General features: G+C 39.8%; 1 protein-coding gene across 1 annotated transcript in view; it reads left to right on the top strand.

Annotated features, from left to right (window-relative positions):
* The window catches only part of cmc1 (C-x(9)-C motif containing 1), a 75,564-nt gene that overhangs the window by 31,726 nt on the left and 18,338 nt on the right, over positions 1–25,500 (top strand). The window lies entirely within an intron of this gene.

Here is a 25,500-nt window from a genome sequence, read left to right as displayed (position 1 = left end):
TAGAGATGTTGGGTGGCTGCTGATTTTCTCCCACCTTCCATCATGAAACCTCTCATCCTAGAGTCTGGATGGTGTGGACATGGAGAGGATATTTCCTACAGTGTGGGACAGCCTCAGAATGCAAGGATGTCCCTTTACAACAGAGATGAGGAAGAATTGCTTTAGCCAGAGGGTGGTGAATCTGTGGAATTCACTGCCACAGGTGCCTATGGAGGCCAAGTCATTGGGTATATTTAAAGCAGAGGTAGATAGGTTCTTGATTAGTAAGGGCATCAAAGGTTATGAGAAGGCAGGAGAGGGAATATAAATCAGCCGTGCTAGAATGGTGGAGTAGACTTGATAAGCTGAATGGCCTAATTCTGCTCCCATGTCTTATGTTCTTTTGAGCTTTACAGTATTCTGGGTGGATATTACTTAATAGGTAAGGTTATGTAATCCATGGTTTAATTTGCGCCTCTCCAATTACATCAAGCTCCTTAAAGAACCTAGTAGTAATAGCTTACCTTTTCTAAACACCCCCCCCTCCTTCTTTCATGCCTCACCCAAGCTGTCACATTGAGGCAATAAAGTGCAAAGCTCTATTATAACAGTCTTCTTTCTCCTTCTTTCGTCCATTTCCTTTGGCTTTACTTTAAAATGTATATTCATTACTGAGCTTATTTTATGTTTCTATAAAACTTCTACCAAGTTTTATAGGAACTTCCCCCACCCAAGTCCAAGATAGAATAGTTCCGATGGGTCACAATGCACAAGTCCATGGATAACGGGGGAGAAAGTGAACCCAACAATGCCCCCTTCCTAATGACCACCTTTGTGTGTGGCTGCATCAGGCAGTGCGAGGAACCAAAGTGTGTGGGCAACAAGTGTCACTACAGGTTGATGCTCTACCTGGTGTTGCAGATGCTAAGAGGTGGTTTCCCGAGCAAATTGTCCAAATCATATGGCAGGATGTCACATTGCCAAAGCTCATCAAGACCTCATTTGGTTGGTAGTGAGAATGGTCCCATCTGGTCAGATCCTCCCCATATAGTCATACACAATGCATACTTCCCTTGGAACTAAAGTATTGTGGAGAAGTCACCCACCTCTTTGCAGACTGGATTTGTTATGAGGGTGTTAAGAAGGATGCAAGGCTCCTTGTCTTGGTTTGTCCCATAAAAGAGGGTTCTCTGAACTACAGGCTGTTCCCAGGAACAGAGTGCTGCTGGAAGATCATTACCTCAGTGAAAGATACACTTTGGTCTGACTGAAACCTGGTGTTCCAGTACAGTAAGTTTCTGAAAGGGAATGCTGCAGATTAACATATTCCAGGCTGCAGATTAACATATTCCAGACTGCAGGAGTATGTGCCAAGGGATGCACTGAAGCTTGGGGAAGGCAATGCAAAGTATCTGTGAGGAAAGACCAGTATTGGATGCTTCTGCTACAGAACATGGAGTAGCTGCTTTGAGTGGGGAAACCCCTCAAAAAGTGAAAGAGTGTATTGCCTCAAGTGGCCACTTGAATGGCAATGCTACAATGATTTAAAACAAAACACTATTGAATGTATTGACTAAATGATACTAAGAATATAAGGAATTTTGTACTATTTTTTACTTTGTGTAATAAAGTTTCTTTTTTGAGTACAAGATTTCTCCAACCCAATTCCAGTTTTGAGATGCTTTCTTATCTCCATCCATTATTGCTTCTCACTCATTCCCTCTCCCTTTTTTTTGAACTATCATTCTCCACTCGCTCTCCCATCCAGCATTTCTCTTCCTCCTTCTCTACTTTTATTTTCCCACAAACTCCTTTTGTCTGACGTGTGATCTTCCAATGCACAGCAACCCCTAACTCTCACCTTTGCTCCCTTCTCTTTCTGGCTTGAGTGCCTCCATATCCACTTCATCTGCTATGCACCTAAAATAGACAATAGACAGTAGGTGCAAGAGTAGGCCATTTGACCCTTCTAGCCAGCACTGCCATTCACTGTGATCATGGTTGATCATACACAATCAGTACCCCGTTCCTGCCCTCTCCCCATATCCCTTGGCCCCACTATCTATAAGAGCTCTATCTAACTCTCTCTTGAAAGCATCCAGAGACTTGGCCTCCACTGACTTCTGGGGCAGAGCAATCCACATATCCACCACTCTTTGGGTGAAAAAGTTTTTCCGCATCTCTGTTCTAAATGGCCTACCCCTTATTCTTAAACTGTGGCCTCTAGTTCCGGACTCACCCATCAGCAGGAACATGCTTCCTGCCTCCAGCGTGTCCAATCCCTTAATAATCTTATATGTTTCAATCAGATCCCCTCTCATTCTTCTAAATTCCAGTGTATACAAGCCCAGTCGCTCCAATCTTTCATATGACAGTCCCGCCATTCTGGGAATTAACCTTGTGAACCTATGCTGCATTCCCTCAATAGCAAGAATGTCCTTCCTCAAATTTGGAGACCAAAACTGCACACAATACTCTAGGTGGGGTCTCACCAGGGCCCTGTACAGCTGCAAAAGGACCTCTTTACTCCTGTACTCAATTCCTCTTGTTATAAAGGCCAGCATGCCATTAGCTTTCTTCACTGCCTGCTGTACCTGCATGCTTGCTTTCATTGACTGATGTACAAGAACACCTAGATCTCATTGTACTTCCATTGTATTGGTGAGAGATTTACATTAACTGGGTCTCCCATAGAGCAGAAGGCTTGGATGGGGTGAAATCTCGTTGTACTTCCCCTTTTCCTAACTTGACTCCATTTAGATAGTAATCTGCCTTCCTGTTCCTGCCACCGAAGTGGATAACCTCACATTTATCCACATTAAACTGCATCTGCCATACATTCGCCCACTCACCTAGCCTGTCCTAGTCACCCTGCATTCTCATAACATCCTCCTGACATTTCACACTGCCACCCAGCTTTGTGTCATCAGCAAATTTGCTGATATTACTTTTAATCCCTTCAATTAAATCATTAATGTATATTGTAAACAGCTGCGGTCCCAGCACCGAACCTTGCGGTACCCCACTGGTCACAGCCTGCCATTCCGAAAGGGACCAGTTAATTGCTACTCTTTGTTTCCTGTCAGCCAGCCAATTTTCAATCCATGTCAGTACTCTGCCCCCAATACCATGTGCCCTAATTTTACCCACTAATCTCCTATGTGGGACTTTATCAAAGGCTTTCTGAAAGTTTATAAAAGTTTTATATTTGCTACTGCTATCAAACTGGACCCTTGGAAAATCTTGAAAATACTAATTTTTCAATTCTATTGTTAATGAAATCACAGTGAGTTTATTTGGGCTTCTATAAGGAAAGGTAGCTACAACGACTAATTCAAGGCGATGGTTCAGTAGACATTAGTTACCAAGGAACATTTAACCTGGCCATTATTGATTTTGACTTGAAATAATGTGATAGCATTAATTAGTTTCTTCGTAATCCAGACCATTGATGCTTAGTCCAAAATGGCTTGAGCTAATTAAGACACAAACGAGAAAATCTGTAGAAGCTGGAAATCCGAACAACACACACAAAATGCTGATGGAACTCAGTAGGCCAGGCAGCATCGATGGACTGCTGAAGGGTTTTGGCCAGAAACATTGACTGTACTCTTTTCCACCGATGCTGCCTAGCCTGCTGAGTTCTCCAGTATTTTGTGTGGGTTGCCTGAGCTAATTAAGATTTAGGATGGGGAACAAACCCAAGTAAAGTGTGAAGTGGATTAAACCCCTGATGGTAAAGTACAAAATGATCAAATGCAAACCTTATCTAACTTTGTGTGTATCTTCATGAATACATGTTCACTCATTTTTGTTTCTATTTCAATAAAGTTTCTGCTATCTGAAGTGATTCATTCTGCCCATTATACCAATTCTTTGTTGAAGTCTAATTTTGCCTGTAAGATGTCTATATTCTTAGTGATAAAAATTTAAGTATAATATCCCTTAATACAATTATTCAACAAAGGCACCATCTAGCTTTTTGCAAAACAAAATTTGTAATCTTTAAATGGAGGCATAATTGTGAGTCAGAACATGTAACACTTCAGCACAGTACAGGCCTTTTGGCCCGTGACACGTAATCCACTCAAGGATTAGTCCAAACCTTCCCACCTACATGACCCTCTATTTTTATATCATCCATATGCCTATCTAAGATTTTTTAAAATACTCCAAATATATATGCTTCTACCACTAACCCTGACAGGGCTTTCGTTCCATGCACTCACCACTCTTTTTGTAAAGAATTAGCCTCGGACCTCTCCTCTGTACTTTCCTCTAATCGCCTTAAAATTATGCCAGCTTGTATGAGCCATTTCTGCCCTGGGAAAAAAAGTCTCACTATGCACTGGATCTATGCCTTTTATCATCTTGTACACCTCCATCATCATCTCTCATCCACCTTCACTCCAGAGAGAGTTGTTCTTGAGAGAAGGAAGGTAATCACACTGCCAATACCCTTCATAGGTACAGTATCTTTAAATTCTATGAAAGTTCTCTTCCTTACAGAATTAGACCAAACTCTTTAGAACTTGTTGTGACTGACTTGGTTAGGAGTCTTAAGAATAGATTCTCCATTTGAATTTGTAGTTGTGGAAAGCGGAGAGTCTCCTTCAAACTCTTGGCATACTTTGTGTTTGGTATTCAGACTTTACAAAGTAAGTTTTACTCACAAAATCATTCATTAATTGCATTTTCTGGTCACTAGCAATTCTTAGAATACAGCAGTATTGCTACCAGGTGTCCTGGGAAAGTACAGTAGGTAGACCGTCATAAAGTAATAACATCCAAAAGTAGGTCCATCTTACTCATAGAGTATTCTGAAATTAATTTCCCTTTTCTTTTCATTATTCCACTACTGTTAAGATATTGATCCTTGCATGTGACAGACATGTGAGTAACTAACAAAATAGTAAATATGCTATCATTCTGCTTCTGGATAAATGTGGCTATGAGTGGCAAGGGAATCTGCTGCATTCTCACTCTCTTTCACCTTCTAAAATACCAAGCTGGTCTAATTTCTCTAATGTACAGTGTGATAATGCATATTATGTGGTGATTTTTAGAGCTTGCACACTATATGATCACTATTTATTTGAACAAATCATGGCAGTTTTTAAGGTATAGCATTGTCTAGAATTAAAATTTGGGAAACTAAAGAATGCAAACAGCTGAAACATAGTTGCCCCCTAGGGGTGTACAGATGCCAAAGCATCTCTGAGTCGATGTGTAGCTGCAGACATATTTCAGATCATTGATAGCATTGTATTTGTTTATTTTAAACATATGTTCTTTTAAAACTAGCTGAAACCAAGCTTGGTTCACATGAGTTATAATGGTGCTAATTAGTAGACCTGATATGATTATTTTCTGGTACCTATAATTATTGAGCTGTTATTCTGATAGGATCAAATAAATCACCTTTACTCAGTAGCCACTTTAAGGTACAGGAGTGTACCTAACAAAGTGGCCAGGGAGTGTATATTTGTGGTCTTCTGCTGCTGTAGCCCATCCATTCAACTTTTGACTCGTACGTTCAGAGATGCTCTTTGCACACCACTGTTGTAATGTGTGGTTATTTGAGATACTGTCACCTTCCTGTCATTTTGAACCAGACTGGCCATTCTCCACTGACCTGTCTCATTAACAAGGCATTTTTTCCTCACAGAAATGCCACTCAACTGGATGATTTTTTTTTTGTTTTTCACACCATTCTCTGTAAACTCTAGAGACTGTTGTGCATGAAAGTTTCAGGAAATCAGCAATTTCTGAGATTCTCAAATCACCCCTTCTGGCACCAACAATCATTCCACAGAGACAGTCACTTAAATCACATTTCTTCCCCATTCTGATGTTTGATCTGAACAACTAAACCTCTGACCATGTCTGCATGCATTTATGCATTGAGTTGCTGCCATATGATTAGCTGATTAGATACTTGCATTAACAAGCAGGTGTACCTAATAAAGTGGCCACTGAGTGTATTATCTATTAAAGCACCATATCAAAAATCAATTTCAGCCAGGAAACCCAGTAATCTTTATCCAACACGTTGATGTGTGCTGGAATTGGAAAAACTGCCTCGTACACTAAGTACAACTCTCTATTTTACATGTAGTTAACATCAAGAACTGTGCTATCACTGATTTGAGATTGCTTTAATGCTTTGTAGAACAGGTTCACCAGAGCAAATAAAATATTGAAGGTTTGAATATTGGCAGTCACATTTTCCAAACTCACTCAACACTCCTGTCAGCATGTCCCAAATTTTACTACTCATCTCCAAATCTGTGATTTACATTGGCCAATTGACCTACCAAACAGTTATAATTGGGATTGAGAGGAAACTAGAGCATGCAGGAAAAACCCATGTGTTCACAGTGAGTAAATTCAGAGTCTACTAGCACCACTGGAGGTTAGGACTGAACCTGGATGGCTGAAATTGTCTAGCAGCAACTTGCCATAGCACTGTGTTACTCAATGCAGAATATATTAATAGATAAACACGAGATTCTGCAGATGCTGGAAATCTAGAGTAACGCACACAAAATGGTGCAGGAACTCAGCAGATCAGATGGCATCTGGAGTGGAATAAAGAGATTTCGGGCTGAAACCCTTTCCCAGTCCTACATAAAATGATGCAATGTTTGGGAAGGCATAAAAAATTGTTTTTTGTAAGTTCTAACTAAACTTAATAAATTCATTGTGGCAAACATGATTATAAATGCAATTCAAGCAGTTAAGAATTCAGAATGCTGCAATATTCTTTTGCAATCTTATGTGGTATAATCATTTGTTCTCAACTTTGAAGGTGTTACTTCTTTTCCCTTTTGTTACCAAACCCTAAACTATCCTTAAGCCCCTTCCAGTGGTAACCACATTAAATACTGGGATTGGAACGACAACTTCTCTTGTCAGTGTAGATGAGAGTCTCTAATCGAAACGTCAACTGTTTATTCCTTCCCATAGATGCTGTCTGACCTGCTGAATTCCTCCAACATTTTGTGTCAGAGAACAGTTTTACTTATTGGAAAAAATGTTGTATGTTTGATTTCCCCCATTTGTTATTGTCCTTCAGCAGCTGAAAAAAATCATGGCTTCTCATCAAGGCTGATACTGTTTTTTTTATCATCTTGATATTTTCATTTGGAGAAAGGAACGGTGTTCCAATAAGAAAAATCAATGCTTTTTCTGCTATTATACACAGAATTCTGATTAGGTATCACAACATTGCTTTATTTACATGAATTTTATTTCTCATAAGCACTGTGTTGAATTCATTATTAATTTTCTGCATTGGCTTATTGTATGATGAATATAATAACTTAATTCTGTTTTTGTGTTCAATCAAATTAATCTTTTCTTCTGGTCTTTCATTCTTTTTCAAATTAATCTTGAGTCTTGTAATAAGTAGCTTTATGCATGCTATGATAAGTTAGAATAGAAAACACTACTCAAGCCATACCAAACATGGAGATATTTTATTATTTTCTAATTTAAAAACAAGATAAGAAATATCCTTTTCTACTTGACTGGAGAGCTGATTTAGTTTGAATATCTTCTTCATCATCAGGTAAGAATTAATAGACTGAGGGTATTAGATATTCAGTGATGTTAAGTGAACCCTGATCAATCTAGAAGCTATGATTGTGGTGGCATTGAAAATGTCAAATAGTTTCTGCTGTGCAATATATAATAACCTTCCATATGTTACTACATTACCAGTAAGCAGTCATTCTTTTTCAGTAAATACAGTTAGTATTGTATTCATCATTAAAATATATTTTTTGTAGTTTTCTATTTTTATTTAGAAATGCTGTCCACACTACCCAGCAACCCACCTATTTAATCCTAGCCTAACCAATATGTCTTTGGGCTGTGGGAGGAAACCAGAGCACCTGGAGAAAACCCACATGGTCACAGAGAGAATGTACAGAATGTATAAAGTAAAAACCATAGTGATTCAAAATATTGAATACTGTGGCGACCCACTTCCCAGTGCACTCGAACCGGCTCACAAAGTGGCGCGCGCCGACATTGAGGCCTGTTCCAAAGAGGGTGCCAAGCCTTCTTCACCAGCAAGGGGAAAAGCCCGCATGCGGGATGGGACTGTGAGTATGCGCCCCCTACGGCATTCCCGCCTGGGGAGGGCGGGAACAGGAAGGCTTTAAAGCGAGGCCGCGAAGTTTGAATAAACTCTCTTTGCAACTGCAGCTCATCGACTACGTGTCGTTATTTCAGCGCTGCGTGTAGCACACCACTACAATACAGTATTTATCTGGTTTAGCATTCAAATATTTCCTTACTTGTAGTGACATTTGAATGCTTGCAAAGTGACAAATAAGCAAACTTCATGCATTCTTCCACTTAGTAACGTATTTGAAACTTTCCTAAGTTTATTGTTCTAATTGAGTACAAACAATAGCAGCAGAACAATAGTGTTATTACTATATATACTCTGAGTTTGGGAGTCACTTAATGAAGAATTGAACTCTGAACTCCAACTCCCCAAGCTGCATCATGCTAATTGCCTCTGCTACTGTGGCACCCAAATAACAACTTATTGTTATCTTCAACTTTTTTACCAATGTATCTTATATTTAAATAAGTATGAGTTCAACCACATCATTTGTTATAAAATGTTCGATCTTAAATATTTACAGTGGTAGCTGCCAGATTGTTTCCTTTATAAATTATTTTTTACATTTTAAATGTTATCTTTGAAATATTATTTATTAATTTATTCAGTAAGTGACTCCCAAACTCAGAGTATATATAGTAATAGCATTATTGCTCTGCTGCTATTGTGTGTACCCAATTAGCACTGTAAACTTAGAAAAGGAAAGTTTCAAATACATCACTAAGTGGAAGAATGCATGAAGTTTGCTTATTTGTCACTTTGCATGCATTGAAATGTCACTACAAGTAAGGAAACATTTGAATGCTAAACCAGAAAAATACTGCATTCAATATTCTGAATCACTATGTTTTTTACTTGATACAAAGTTTATCTTTTTCCTCTTGCATCATTAAAATTCTTGCATTGATTGAACAAAAAAACATTTGGTAGTTTAAAATAGTGACAATTAAGACTTTATTTATGAATTTAAAACAAGAAAATCATAAGTTAAAACTCTGCGACCATATGATATTCCGACAAAACGGGCCCAGCTTCTTGTCTACTGATTATCATTTGTTAATGAGCTTGTTTTACGATGATTATTTGTGAGTCATTATCTGATGGATTAAGCAACGTAATAGAGAAGAAGTGAAATGAGTAATTAAAGCAGCATTGTGTTTATATGCTGCAGTGTGCATCCCTCTTCTTTTTTAGAATGCATTGATTATTATTTCCTTTCATAGCTTGGAGCTATTTTACCATGCTTAATGATCTAAGGCTTATTGGGAGACTAGCTTCCAAACGGTTTTGCTTATATACCAACAGACAGTGCCTTCTGGAGCTAAAGACAGAGGGTATTGTGTCCTGAGTCTTGTTTTTCGGAATCATACTTCCTCACCAATCAAATCTGGGGAGGTGGTCCAGCTCCAATGAACAAGCAAAAGGGGCCTCCTGTCATATGAAGGGTCTGCTAAAGGCAGGTTCATTAATGCAGGGCTTCACAACAACAATAAGCTGTTACTGATCAGAATGAGAATTAAAGTTCAAGAATAAACTATATTTTGGAAAAACAATTTTTGAATTAACTGTTAAAATGGATTTAAAAGTTGTATACTTGTATAAAACATCACATGTCTAAGAAGAACAATGACTTTTTGAAAAATATGTTCTATTTGGGGCATCTTCTTTCTGATAAAACACCATTTATTGTGAATGCTTTAAACAGCAGGGCACAACAGAATAAAAAATGTAATCTGCCTGACCGATGGAGAAATACATCTTTCCATTTTCAGTAACAGAGCAGACATACTAATGTATCCCAACTATGCTGTGTGTCAAAACCTCCCTGTGTGAAGTTGGTAGCAGAGGCAGATTTTTTAAAAACTGCACCCAGAGTCTAGTCTTCATGATATAAGAGACATTTGACAATTGCCTAAGGGTGTTGGTCTACTAATTGAGGGTGTCAATGAATCATTGAAAAAAAAACAAATACTTTGGCAATCTTAGGGTTTGTCTTATTTGTCTGATTTGTAGCTGGCCCAAAGGAGAGGAGCGATGGCTTGTCTCTTGTATGTTCTAATTATAACACTATGTATTTTTTAAAAAAAATCACCACACTATTTATTTGGCTCAGTTCCCTGTAATAATAAAACTTAATATAGGAAAGAGAAGAAATGATTCCTTGCATTTGTATCCACCTTTCTTAACCTCAGGGTGTCCTTGGCCACTTTGCTGCAGATGAAATATTTATTTAAGTTTTATAATGGACCAGTAAAAGTTTCAAAGGTTCATTTATTATCAAAGTATACAACTCTGAAATTCTTCTTCTCCAGATAGCCACAAAGCCAAAAGTAAAAGGATGCAACATGATCATCAACCCCCCCCCCCCCCAATCCCTCCTCCCTGCATAAAAAATGAACAAAACAGAACAGGCACATGGACCCCAAATTCCCCTCCTCTGCACACGAAAAGAAACGTGAAAGATCAGGTGAAAAACACAATAAAAAAACTATTAAGACTGGAAAAAAAGCCCACAGTCCAAGTCCACATCCAAAGTCCAGAAAAGTTGGGCAACATTCTCCCTCTCCATAGCAGAGCAATCTCACCAGCGATAAAATGGCAGGCTCCCCCTCTCCGGCAGCAGAGTGATCCTTCAGCGATTAAAAAGGCAGGCAGCCGATGTTTTAATCTCGCTCGTCGCTTTAATCGGTGAAATGGAGTCAAACATCAGCTTGCAGCCTTCTCACCACAAGGTTCCCACAAGCTGCCTCTGCCTCCTGGAATTCCCTCAGAGACTGCAGAGCACTGAAACACCCAAACCATCTCCGAACTGCAAATCACAGGCTCCCAACAGTTCCAGAATTGCATTCAAGACAAAAAACAAATTATAAGACATAAAAGGAGTGAAATACATGGTTTCATGATCTATCCAAAAGATGTCAACTGAAGGAGTGTTGTACACAGGTGCCATCTTTACCAGAAATGTACATTTGGATAGTTTTAACCCCATAATTTAAATAGTGTAATGTATTTCTATTATTGGACAATTTCACATGGTGTGATTTTAGGCCAATGAGACAGGAGGCTTAATTTTTCAAGTTGCACTGAAATGTTGTTTTATAAAATATATGATTTAAAAAGTCCAAATATTATGTACTCAGTCTTTATGAAATTGTTTTTTTGTGTAGAATTTAAATTACAATTGTAATTTGTCATTATATCAAGAATAAAACATTGAACATAGAACAATACAGCATAGTACAGACCCTTCAGCCTACAATGTTGTGCTGACCCTTAAACCCTGCCTCCCATATAACCCTCCACCTTAAAGAATGAAATGCTTGAGGCTTTATAAGGCATTGGTCAGACCCCACTTGGAATATTGTGAACAGTTTAGGCCCCTCATCTAAAAAAAGATGTGCTGGCATTAGAGGGGGTTCAGAGAAGGTTCATGAGAAAGGCCCAGATAGAGTGGATATGGAAAGATGTTTGCAAGAGTGGGGATGTCTAGGACAGAGGGCACAGCCTCAGAATAGAGGGATGTCCATTTAGAACAGAGACAAGGCAGAATTTCTTTAGTCTGCGAGTGATGAATCTGTGAAATACATTGTCACAGTTGGCTGTGGAGGCCAACAGACAGACAGACATACTTTATTGATCCCGAGGGAAATTGGGTTTTGTTACAGCCGCACCAACCAAGAATAGTGTAGAAATATAGCAATATAAAACCATAAATTATTAAGTTAATCATGCCAAGTGGAAATAAGTCCAGGACCAGCCTATTGGCTCAGGGTGTCTGACACTCCAAGAGAGGAGTTGTAAGGTTTGATGGCCACAGGCAGGAATGACTTCCTATGACGCTCAGTGTTACATCTCGGTGGAATGAGTCTCTGGCTGAATGTACTCCTGTGCCTAACCAGTACATTATGGAGTGGATGGGAGCCATTGTCCAAGATGGCATGCAACTTGGACAGCATCCTCTTTTCAGACACTACCGTCAGAGAGTCCAGTTCCACCCCCACAACATCACTGGCCTTGTGAATGAGTTTGTTGATTCTGTTGGTGTCTGCTACCCTCAGCCTGCTGCCCCAGCACACAACAGCAAACATGATAGCACTGGCCACCACAGGCTCGTAGAACATCTTCAGCATCGTCCAGCAGATGTTAAAGGACCTCAGTCTCCTCAGGAAATAGAAGCGGCTCTGACTCTTCTTGTAGACAGCCTCAGTGTTCTTTGACCAGTCCAGTTTATTGTCAATTTGTATCCCCAGGTATTTGTAATCCTCCACCATGTCCACACTGACCCCTTGGATGGAAACAGGGGTCACCGGTGCCTTAGCCCTCCTCAGGTCCACCACTAGCTCCTTAGTCTTTTTCACATTAAGCTGCAGATGATTCTGCTCGCACCATGTGACAAAGTTTCCCACCGTAGCCCTGTACTCAGCCTCATCTCCTTGCTGATGCATCCAACTATGGCAGAGTCATCAGAAAACTTCTGAAGATCTAAAGTCATTGGATATACTTAAAGCAGAATTTACTGATAAGTTCCTGATTAGTAAAGGCATCAAAGGTTTAAGAAGGCAAGAGAATGAGGTAGTGAGGGATAATAAATCAGCCATGATGGAATGATTGTGCAGATTTGTTGGGCTGAATTGCTTAATTCTACTCCGATGTCTTATGGTCTTATTTTGTTCACCATACATTTGAAATATATTCATTTAAATGTTAAACACGAGATTCTACAGATGCTGTAAATCCAGAGCAACATACACACACAATGCTGGAGAAACTCAGCACAATAGACAATAGGTGCAGAAGTAGACCATTCGGCCCTTCGAGTCTGCACAGCCATTTTGAGATCATGGCTGATCATCTACTATCGATACCCGGTTCCTGCCTTGTCCCCATATCCCTTGATTCCCCTATCCATAAGATACCTATCTAGCTCCTTCTTGAAAGTATCCAGAGAATTGGCCTCCACTGCCTTCCGAGGCAGTGCATTCCAGACCCCACAACTCTCTGGGAGAAGAAGTTTTTCCTTAACTCTGTCCTAAATGACCTACCCCTTATTCTCAAACCATGCCCTCTGGTACTGGACTCTCCCAGCATCTGGAACATATTTCCTGCCTCTATCTTGTCCAATCCCTTAATAATCTTATAAGTTGCAATCAGATCCCCTCTCAATCTCCTTAATTCCAGCGTGTACAAGCCCAGTCTCTCTAACCTCTCTGCGTAAGACAGTCCGGACATCCCAGGAATTAACCTCGTGAATCTATGCTGCACTTCCTCTACAGCCAGGATGTCCTTCCTTAACCCTGGAGACCAAAACTGTACACAATACTCCAGGTGTGGTCTCACCAGGGCTCTGTACAAATGCAAGAGAATTTCCTTGCTCTTGTACTCAATTCCCTTTGTAATAAAGGCCAACATTTCATTAGCCTTCTTCACTGCCTGCTGCACTTGCTCATTCACCTTCAGTGACTGATGAACAAGGACTCCTAGATCGCTTTGTATTTCTCCCTTACCTAACTTTACACCGTTCAGATAATAATCTGCCTTCCTGTTCTTACTCCCAAAGTGGATAACCTCACACTTATTCACATTAAATGTCGTCTGCCAAGTATCTGCCCACTCACTCAGCCTATCCAAGTCACCCTGAATTCTCCTAACATCCCCATCACATGTCACACTGCCACCCAGCTTAGTATCATCAGCAAACTTGCTGATGTTATTCTCAATGCCTTTATGTTAGGTCTTCTATCAGCCTCTGATATTTCAGAGAAAACAACCTTAGTTGTACCCATCTCTCCTTGTAGCTAATACTCTTCTATCCAGGCATCATTGTGTGAACCTCTTCTGCACCCTCTTTAAAGTCTCACATTTTCCAAAGTCCAAAATTCCCCAAATAGCATCAGTAATAGAATTACATTTGCAAGAAAAAGTTTGTGAACCCTTTGCAATTACCTAGTTGTCTTCATTAGTTGCTCATAAAATGTGGTGTGATCTTCGTCTAAGTCACAATAATAGACAAACACAATCTGGGGTAATGCCTTCCACAAAAACTATTTGGAGTCAGGTGTGAGATGAAATTGGAAGTATGGGTTGTAGAAATGCCCTGCCCTATAAAAAAAAGACACACAAAGTCAGGTTACTGACAGAGCCTGCTCTTCTCAAGGAAGATCTTTTCATGTAGAACATAGAAATCTACAGTGCATTACAGGCCCTTCAGCCCACAACTCTAGAAACTGCCTAGAGTTTCCCCTGCCACATAGCCCTCTATTTTTGTAAGCTCCATGTACCTATCTAAGAGTCTCTTAAATGACCCTATTGTATCTGCCTCTACCACCATCGCTGGCAGTGCATTCCACCAGTCTCTGTGTGGAAAAACTTCCCTCTGACATCCCCCTTGTACCTACTTCCAAACACCTTAAAACTATCACCTTTCATGTTAGCCATTTCAGCCCTGGGAAAAAGCCTCTGGCTATTCCGCGTTTATGTGCACCATGTCAAAACAATTTTCAGAGGACCCTAGAAGAAGAATTGTAGAGATGCATGAAGCTGGGAAGGCTACAAAAAATATTTCTAAAGACGTGTATTCATCTGTCCACCGTAAGGGAAACTTTTTACAAATGAAGGAGATTCAGTCCTGTTGTGACTCTCCCTGCAAAGATCATAAGAGCACAACATGCAATGCTGAAGGAGGTGAAAAGGAACCCAAGGATAAGAGCAAAGACCTGTAGAAATCTCTAGAACTTGCTAAAGTCTGTTCATGTGTCCACTGTAAGAAAAACACTGAAGAAGAATGGTGTTCATGGAAAGACCACTGCTCTCGAAACATAAACATTGCTGCACATCTCAAGTTTGCAAAAGACTACCTGGATATTCCACAACGCTTCTGGGACAATGTTCTGTGGACAGTGGAGACAAAAGTTAATCTTTTTGGCAGAATCTTTTTGACTCTATGTTTAGAGGACAAAGGGCACTGCACACCAACACCAAAACCACATCCCAGCTGTGAAGCATGGTGGAAGGAGCATCATAGTTTGGGGCTGTTTTTCTCCCTCAGGGCCTGGATAGCTTGCAATCATTGAGGGAACAACAAATTCTAATTGTATCAAATCATTTTACAGAGATTATCAGTGTAGCGGTCTGTCACCTCAAGCTTAATAGAAGTTGGATGATGCAACAAGGTAATGATCTGAAACAGAAGAGTAAATCAATGATAGAATGGTTTAAAGAGAAGAAAATTCATGTTTTGTAATGGTGAAGTTGGAGACCAGATCTCTTAACCCAATTGAGATGCTGCAGCATGACCTGAAGATGGCTGTTCATGTAAGGAATCCCAGAAATATTGATGAACTGAAACAGTTTTGTATGGAGGAATTGTCTAATATTCCTCCTCACCATTCTGTAAGTCTAATCAGCAGCTATAGGAAATGTTTGGTGGAGGTTATTGCTTTTCAAGGAGGTTCTACCAGTTATTAAACACAAGAGTTCACATACATTTTCCAGCCTGGACTGTGAATGATTAAACATGAAAAATGAATAAAGACATGAAAATTACAATTGTTTGTGTGTTATTAGTTTAGGCAGATTGTATTTGTCTATTATTGTGACTTCGATGCAGATCAGACCATATTTTATGAGTGATTAATGCAGTAAACCAGGTCATTGCAAAGGATTCACAAACTTTTTCTTGCAACTGCACGTTCATAATTAATAAGCACTGTTTCTAAACCTCACTAGTCTCTTACCTTTTAGCCCAACTGTTGGAGTGGTTACTGGGATGTGGCTTTTGTTGCATGTGAACAGCTACTTGGAGCCACAGGTGAAAGCTGAGTGTCTGATGGGGTCCAAAGGTGAGGGAGCTACCCCAGAATAGAGTCAACAAGCCCCTTCACCAGAGGTTCTACTCCTCCCTGGATACCCCAACTGTGGTACTTTATGGCCTTCTAAGAATAACTGTATGTTGAGAAGTGTGAGAACTTGCAACACCTGACCATGGTAGAGCATGCTGAACTGAACTTCATTGTGGCATTGCATAGGGACATTCAACAAAACTGTTCTTTGAACACTGCAGTTTAATTTCTCACACATAATGTGACTTTCACAAACAGCATCAAGGTAACAAAACACTGCTCAAATGCAAAGTACTGTAGCAGAGTAGTTTCTAGGCCACTTCCTGTACTATCTTTCAATATTTGTCTGTATGTCCAGCAAAAAAACATTAGACCATAAGATATAGGAACAGGATTAGGCAATTTAGCCCATTGAGACTGCTCTGCCATTCAATTATGACTGATTTTATTTTTAACCCCATTCTCAGAACCTGTCAATATTTGCTATGAACACACTCAATGACATAGCCCCTACAGCAATAAATTCGACAGATTCACTTGCCTCAAGCTGAAGAAATTCAAAGTTCAAAGTGACAGTTCAGTGATGGGGTGATTGAAGTTATCCTCTCTAGTCCAAGAAGGGTAATAACTATTCTTGAACCTGGTGATGTGGGTCCTGAGGCTCCTGTACCACCTTCTTGATGGCAGCAGTGAGAAGAAAGCATGACCTGGGTGTTGAGGGTCCTTGATGACAGATGCTGTTTTCCTGTGACAGTGCTCTAGTGTAAATGTGCTCATTATGATGGACTGGGCTGTATTCACTACTACATATCTGTAGAAGTTATTCGAAGTTTTACATGTCATAATGAATTTTGTAAACTCCTAAGGAAGTAGAGGCACTGCTGTGCTTTCTTTGTAATTGCACTTGTGTGTCAGACCCAGGACAGGTCCTCCAATATGATAACACTGAGGAACTTGAATGTGCAGACTCTCTCCACCTCTGATCCTCCATCAAGGACTGGCTCATGGACCTGCAGCTTCCTCCTTCTTGGTCTTGCTGACATTGAGTAAGAAGTTGTTGTGGCACCACTCAGCCAGATTTTCATTCTCCTTCCTATATGCTATTTCGTCACCACCTTTGATTTAGTCAAAAACAGTGGTGTCATTGGCATTAGAACTGTGCTTAACCTTACAGTTATAAGTATAAAGTGAGTAGAGCAGGGGGCTAAACACACAGCCTTGTCATGTATCCATGCACCATCTCATCTCAGTTTTTAGAGGGATGATTGTTGACCCTTCAAGCAACACAACTGCTTTGTCAATATCCAAAAATGTTTACAGTATTTAAAGATTACCTTACTTTGTCACATGTGCATCAAAACATTGAAACATACATCATCTGCATCAGTGACCAACATAGTCCAAGGATGTGCTGGGGGCAGGCTGCAAGTGCCCCCATGCTCCTGGCACCAACATAGCATGTCCACATCTTACTAACTTTACATCTTACTAACTGTATATCTTTGGAACCTGGGAGGAAACCTGAGCACCCAAAGGAAACCCACAGAGTCATTGGAGAATGAGAGTCCTCCTTTCAGACAGCAGCGGAAATGATCCCAGGTTGTAGGCACTGCAATAGTGTTATGCTAATTTCTACACTACAATGCTGCCTTTAATTAACTTTTTTAAAAAATTAACTTTTTTTAAGACCCAAGTTGTTAAACTAGGTACAAATGAATTATGAGCATCAGTATATTACTGATATTATTCTGAGGCTGTGTCTTTGGATCGTAGACTCTCCTACTCTTTACGTCCACTCTATCCAGGCCTTGCAGTATGTGGTAGGTTTCAATGAGATTGACCCCACCCTCCCCATCCTTCTGAACTTCATCAAGTACAGGCCCAGAGATATCAAATGCTCTTTATAAGGCGAGGCTTCCATTCCAGGGGTCATCCTCGTGTATCTGCTCTGGACTCTCCAAGTATAGCAGATTATTCCTTAGGTATGAGCCCTAACATTGCTCACTGTAATCCAAGTGAGGTCTGACCAATGCCTTTTCAAGCTTCAGCATCTTTGCTTTTATGCTCTAAACCTTTCACAATAAATACCAACATTGCATGTGCCTTCTTTACTAATAACTCAACTGCAAGTTAACCTTAATGGAATCTTAAGTGAGGACTCTCAAATCCTTTTGCACATCTAATTTCTGAATTCTCTTCCCATTTAAAAAAAAACATTTTACACCTTTATTTTTTACTACCAAAGTGCTTAACCTCAAAATTTCCTATGCTATATTCCACCAGTCACTTCATTGCTCAATCTTGCAAACTGTCCAAGTCATTGGGCAGACTTCCTACCTCCATGACACTAGCTGTCCCTCCTTCTATCTTGGTATCGTCTGCAAACTTGGCTCCAATGTCATCAGTTCCTTCATCCAGATCATTGAAGAATGAGGTGAAAATCTGCAGCCATAACACTGACCCCTGTGGAACACCACTAGTCACAAGCAGCCATAAGGACTCCTTTATCTCCATTCTCTGAATTCTGTCAGTCACCCAATCTCTACCTAATCTAGTACCTTGCCTCTAACTTGATGCCACAGGGGCTGTGGAGGCCAAGTCGTTGGGTTTATTTAAAGGGTTCTTGATTAGTCAGGACATGGAAGGATATGGGGAGAAGACAGGAGATTGGAACTGAGTGGGAAAATGAATCAGGCATGATGAAATGGTGGAGCAGACTCAGTGGGCCAAATGGCTTAATTCTGCTCCTATATCTTACGAAGTACTTTGTGAGATGTGACCTGCATTAATAATTCAGTATAAATTATTTTTTTTGTTGCTTGTTGCAAGTCCTAACTCCTCCTTCTTTGGTTCCAAGTTTGACACTTATCCAGTTCTTCCAAATTTGTGCACCCACTCTTGGCTTGTTAAACTGAATTTTCTCTAGAGTATTCCTGTATGTTGTACATATTGCAAAAATACTGGCATGTATGAAAACTTGTTAGTTCATCTTGCTATGTTTAACCCTTTAAAATTTGTAAACCCCATGAGTAAAAACTGCAGCCATCAATGTGTAGTCTGCAAACTGAATACTTTACTCTTCTGTGGGTTGTGAAACCTCTCAACAAAACACAATCAAAGCTTGCCAGCCCTTTGATTTTATTATAATCATCCACAGTTTTTAATTACTCTCTTTATTAATTCCAAATATTCAACTATTTTTGATCTCTATTTACACTACTTATTTAATTTTTACATACCTACTGGGCAAACCACTCCACAGAGGATGCAATCACAACAGCCCTCCATATTGCTCTGACTCACTCAGAGGAACCGAGCACTTATGTGAGGATGTTATTTGTGGACTTCAGTTCTGCATTTAACACAGTCATCCCCCATAAACTGGTCAGCAAACTGAACACTCTTGGCCTTGCTTCCTCCCTCTGCTCAAGGGTCATGGACTTTCTCACAGACCGACCACAGCAAGTCAGAGTTGGTAAGCACACCTTCACCACCCTCATCTGAAAAACAGGCAGCCCTATGCTCTACACACTCTTCACACATGACTGCACCCCCATCTACACCTCCAACTCCATAATTAAATTTGTGGACGATACCACAGTGGTTGGCCTGATCTCGGACGAGGATGAAACAGCCTACAGGCTCGAGATGGATCATCTGACGGAGTGGTGTAAGCACAACGACCTGGTCCTTAACACTTCTAAATCAAAAGAGACGATCATTGTCTTCGGGAGATCAAAGGACAGAGTACACACCTCCCTCCATATACATGGAGAGGTAGTGTAAAGTGTGGAAAACCTAAAGTTCCTTGGAGTTATGTTGTCAAAGCAGCTGACATGGACCACCAACACCTCATTGCTTGTAAAAAAGTCACAACAAAGACTGTTCTTCTTCAGAAAGCTGAAACAGGCCAAACTCCCACAAAAGCTGTTGCTTAACTTCTACAGCAGCACAATTGAAACCATCCTGACCAACAGCGCCGCAGTGTGGTGTGCCAGCTGCACAGCTGCTGAGCAACAAGACCTGCATCGCGTGGTGAAGGCGGCCCAGCGAATTGTCAGGATGGAGCTCCCAAGACTGGACACCATCTATTCCAGCAGACTCAGGAGGAAAGCATTTAGCATAACCAGAGACACCACACACCCCGGCCACTCCCTATTTGACCCACTGCCGTCTAGCAAAAGGTTCAGGACACTAAAAGCCAGAACAAATAGACTGAGGAACACCTTCTACCCCAGAGCTGTGGTCTCCATCACACCACTCCCACAGAACAATGACTGAAACTGTGAGCACACACATGCACACACAAGGACTCAAATACTTGCACTAACAGCACTTTCTGCATTACTGTGATATTCTGGTGCTGCTGCAACATACTTTCTATTTAATACTGTTTTTCTATTACTGTCTTGTTTTTATCTACCGCTTTGTTTGATTGCCTGAGAGGAAGCCAAACAGAGTTTCATTGTACCTATGTATAATGACAATAAAGATCATTCAATTCAATTAAATATATTTCTTATTGTAATTTATAGTATAATATTTGTGTATTGGACTGTACTGCTGCCACAAAACAGCAAGTTTCATGATGTACAGAATGTCAGTGATAATAAACCTGATTCTGATTCAAAAGTAGTTCGAGTCTGAATCAAATTTCAACTCACTTGTACAGTCCCTTTGAGCTGAGAAAGGTCTGCATAGAGTTGATGTGGAGAGGATGTTTCCAATAGTGAGAGTCTAGGATCAGAGGCCACTGCAGTCAGTGAATAGTACTCGCTGGAGTTCAGAAGAATGAAGAGGGATCTCATTGAAACCTATTGAATGAGGCTTAGATGGAGAGGATAAAGCAGTGCTTGAAAGGTTCTTGATTAGTCACACCACCAAAGGTTACAGAGAGAAGGTAGGAGAACAGGGTTGAGAGTCTGGACTGACACCTTACTGCCCTATTGTCTTGGTTATTATTTATTGTAATGCAGCACTGTTTTGTGCACTTCATACAGTCCTGGGTAGGTCTGTAGTCTAGTGTAGTTTTTTATTCTGTGTTGTTTTTTTTACGTAGTTCAGTCTAGTTTTTGTACTGTGTCATGTAATACCATGGTCTTGAAAAAAAGGTCTCATTTTTACTATGTACTGTACCAGCAATTATGGTCGAAATGACAATAAAAGTGACTTGACTTAAAGACTTGAGAGATGATAAATCAGTCATGATGGAATGGCAGAGCAGACCTGATGGATCGAATGGCATAATTCTGCTCCTATGTCTTATGGTTTTATGTTCCCTGTGATAGGAAGTCTAGGACCAGAGGACACAGCCTCAGAATCACTTCATAACAGAGATAATTAAGTTCTTTAGTCAGAGGGTGGTGAATCAGTGAAATTCATATACACAGATGGCTGTGGAGAACAAGTCATTGGTATATTTAAAGTGGAGGTTGATACGCCCTTGATTAGTAAGAGCATGAAATATTACAGGGAGAAGGCAGGAGACTGAGATTGATAGGGAAAATAAATCAGCCATGATTGATGGCTTAATTCTGCTCCTATGTCTCATGGTCTAACTCTGTTTCCCTTACCACAGATGCAGCCTGACCTGCCAAATATTTCCAGCATTTATTGTTTAATTTTAAATTGGCTGATTTTCCTTTTTATTTTTCCATCTGGCAGTTTCAGTGTAAAACAATGTGAATAGGCTGTCTGTCATCTGGTTCAGGTTCAATTTGAATGTGGGTTGGAATACTGTAGTAGATTGTGAAAGGAAGGAGGAAAGTAAATTAGGAATTTACATGGAGCAAGAGGGTTTGTTAAAATTCTTTATTAATCAGGTTTGACAGCAATTTGCTGAAATTTAAATTGGATTAGCATGCAGTGTGCGATCTTGGTAATTGGTCTGCAGTCTTGCTGCATCTTCCTGGCAAACAAATTATCAGATTACTGAGAAAAAACTAATTAAAACCTGGTTGTTAAATAAGTGACAAAACATTGATAATAGCTAATTTAAGGCTTAAGATCTACCACTGGCATATGTTAGATATTAAATAGGTCATAAAAAGTTTTGTCATGTAGTCTTTTTTGACGATGAAATTGAATCAGTTTGGTTAATCAACATTGGGTTCATGGGATTGCAGAACAAATATACAGAACATAAATTTCCTAAAGACTGACGACAGAGATGTTTAAAGTCATCTATTCCTGTTGAATCAGACCATTATTTTACTGAAAGTAATTTCAATTATTCATCAGTTCAGTTTTAAATTCTGAGGAAGTAACACAGGACACATTTTCTTCTACCCAATCCAAAATAAGTAATTATAATTCAGTTACATAATTTCTGAATTTATGAGTTGTGAATGATAAGTTTTAAAGTCACTGTTATAAATTGATAATGCATTTTCCCAGTAAAATGACCAAAAAGTAGTTTTTGTATAGGTTGTAAGAGGATCCTGCGCCAATCAGCCATTACTGTCTGGTTTGGTTCAGCATCTTCTCACAATATACAAAAACTTCAGCAAACTGTCAGGTCAGCAGAAAAAGGTCATTGGCTGCAGTCTACCATCACTGCAGGACATGTACATGTCCAGGAGAAATCATTGAGGACACTCCCCACCCAGCAAACCGCCTTTTCCAAAAGCTGTCTTCTGGAAAGCACTATAGGGCTATTAAAACAAAAACTTCACGCCATCTTAAGAGTTTCTTTCCCCAAGCAGTTAATCATATCAACCATTTCTTTTTATAGCCTCTTCCCCATCTATTAACTCAGTCAGTGCTCTGCGCTGTAAGCACTTTAAACTACCTTTTATATTGATGTTTACATCGTAACTACATGCTGGTATTTATGTATTTATGCTCATTTCATTCCATATCTGTACTTTAACTTCTATCTTTATTTTTTTTATTTTGTCTAATTGTTGAATGTTTTTTTTTGATGCATGTCGCACCAGCACATCACAACAAATTCCTAATACATGTAAATATATAGGGCAATAAAATTGATCCTTGATCCTCGAAATATCTAAATTGTAAAGTATCACATCAGTTTATATGTGACAAGATTTGTGCATATCATAAAAATAACTAATTTAGTACTTTCCACATACAATAATGGAATGGAGTTCTCAAAGTTTATCACTGTTTACAGCACAGTAGCATTGCGGTTAGCGCAGCTCTATTGTACCGTCAGAGACCTGAGTTCATTTCCACTTCTGTCTGTAAGGAGTCTATGGACTCTCCCTGTGACCGTATGGGTTACTGTTGGGTGCTCCGATTTCCTTCCACATTAATTGGTCACATGGGTGGAATCGGGTGGTGAAGGCTCGTTACCATGCTGCATCTCTAAATTTGAAAAATAGTAAATAAATTAGCCACAGACCTAGTTGAATTGTAACAAATCTGCAGTCAAGTTCTAACTTTAGTGTTGCCCTGATCAGCTGCTGAATACAATTTGTGTTTTAACCCTTGTTAGTGTATCACTTGCATTTAAATTCTGTGTATTTTTAAAGTTAAAACATTTGTACTTAAAGCTGTGCTTTCATTTTACTTTCACTGTATTATTAAAAGTTGAAAGCTTATTTGCAGAGTTTTCTGAAGGATATTGAATTATTATTCCACTTGAATGTGCTGGTAAATCACTCATTGTTTATTAATGTCACTCATTAAAAATTGTCATCTCTGTACTCGAGATCACATGATTTCCAGTGACACTCTTACACATGATAAAACTCCGGAATTTTTTTCTGCCTTGTGCTAAGTCAAATTTGTGACATGTTAAACATTTTCAAATTGTTAGTTAATGGCTATTACCATTGCATAATTGAAGCAAAATTTTGACAGTTTGTGGACATTGTAAATTTGAATTCATAAATTCAATTTTAGGAACCCATTGTATTCTATTTCAAAGTTATCGTCAGTGCTAAAAAGTGTCAAGGAAGGGAATATGTCTTTTCAATCACTTGCCCTTTCAAAATGCAGGGATATTTTGCTCTTCCTTTTGTGGTACAAAAAGGGCATTTAAAAATAATTTAAATGGTGTCAATAGATTTCCCCAAGCTTCAAAGCATGCAAGCCTATGCATCGAGATTGTTTTGGTTATTTTAAGAACTATAAAATTAGTACAGTAACCTATTTCATTGGGATGTTGCATTGTCACTCCATGAAATTTAGTACTAGTTCTTTTGTTAAACTTTCAGTTGTAAAATGAAACCATAAGATCGATTGTTAACAGAAAAAATTTTACCAAGACAAATCTATTTCTGCAGTCTTTTAAATCATGTGAAAAAAACATGCTGGAAATCTGAAACAAAAAAGAAAATGTTGAACACGCTCAGAAGGTCAAACATCATCTGTACGTAACATCCTATGAAAGATTTTTACTGCTAATGTTGCAGGGTATTTCATGTAATCATTTTCTGTAGAAGCAGTGTCTTCTGCTGGTAGTGTTTGGGTTACCGTTAAAGATAAGGGATCCTTAGAAATGTTGTGTTATCCAAGCAGGAGGGTGGAACTGGGAGAAGGTTGTAGAGAACGCTGGAGAAGAGGTTTCCTGACGGACATTGAGGTGGGTCGAGGTCTTTTTCAGCGGGAGATGGAGAGAGAAGAAGCTCAAGAGAACCGGCCATGGGATTCCATCTGGTGGAAGGCACGATCCGATGGAGCCCAAGAGGGGGAGTTCTGCCAGGGATCGGTAAATATGAGTTGGTGCCTGTGGTGAACTACATATACCTGTCTGGACATGCCCCCCCTCCCCCGCTGACTGCTCCTGTGGCTCCTCCCACTGACCGTGGCTCCTCCCACGGACCCCGGTATAAAGGCGATTGGGGCCTGAGCCCTGCCCTCAGTCTCCAGGATGTAGCATGGTGGTCAATTGCTGCTTGTTCTTTCTTCCAGTCAATAAAAGCCGATATCTCGCCTCACGTCTCAGAGAGTTATTGATAGTGCATCAGTGCCATGAATACATTGGACACATTGGCTTTTGACCTCTAACCTGTGCACATGTGACTGTTTAATTATAATGGGCCCTTTTTGCTTTTATCTTTTTTTAATAACTGGTTAAGTATATTCATAAATATACTTTCTTTATAATTGTATGCAGTGTATGATCTGTTATTTCTTGCTGATGGGCAATTGCATGGGGCAGTAAATCACTGCATTCACACAAACCAGGGCTTGGGGGGGGCAGCAGCAAGACATTTCAACCTCACGGGTTTGGCGGGACCCAAGTCATTTCGACTCTAGGCGTACAGTCTGAGAAAGGTGGTTTTCTTAACACCTAGTCCAGTGGCTGTTAGCAAGGAGCTAATGAGCCACATCTCCAGAGATGCCCAGAAAAAAGGGGTTTCATGTAGAAAATGATGAGTCCCTGAGCTGAAACATTATCTATTTCTCTTTCCATAGATACTGCCTCGCCTGCTGAGTGAGCATATACTGCCTCAGATTACATTATTAGTTTCCGAATTTGCAATCAGATTTTGAGATCGCGTTCAAATGGCTACTGTGGTTTCTCACAGCACAGCTTCCAAAGCTTTAAAAGTTAGACAGTTCACAATTATT

This window comes from Hemitrygon akajei, chromosome 20 (assembly GCF_048418815.1).
Source record: "Hemitrygon akajei chromosome 20, sHemAka1.3, whole genome shotgun sequence".
NCBI classification, from domain to species: Eukaryota; Metazoa; Chordata; class Chondrichthyes; order Myliobatiformes; family Dasyatidae; genus Hemitrygon; species Hemitrygon akajei.
Note: the sequence above shows the minus strand (reverse complement) of the source record. Positions and strands in the feature narration are given on the sequence as shown.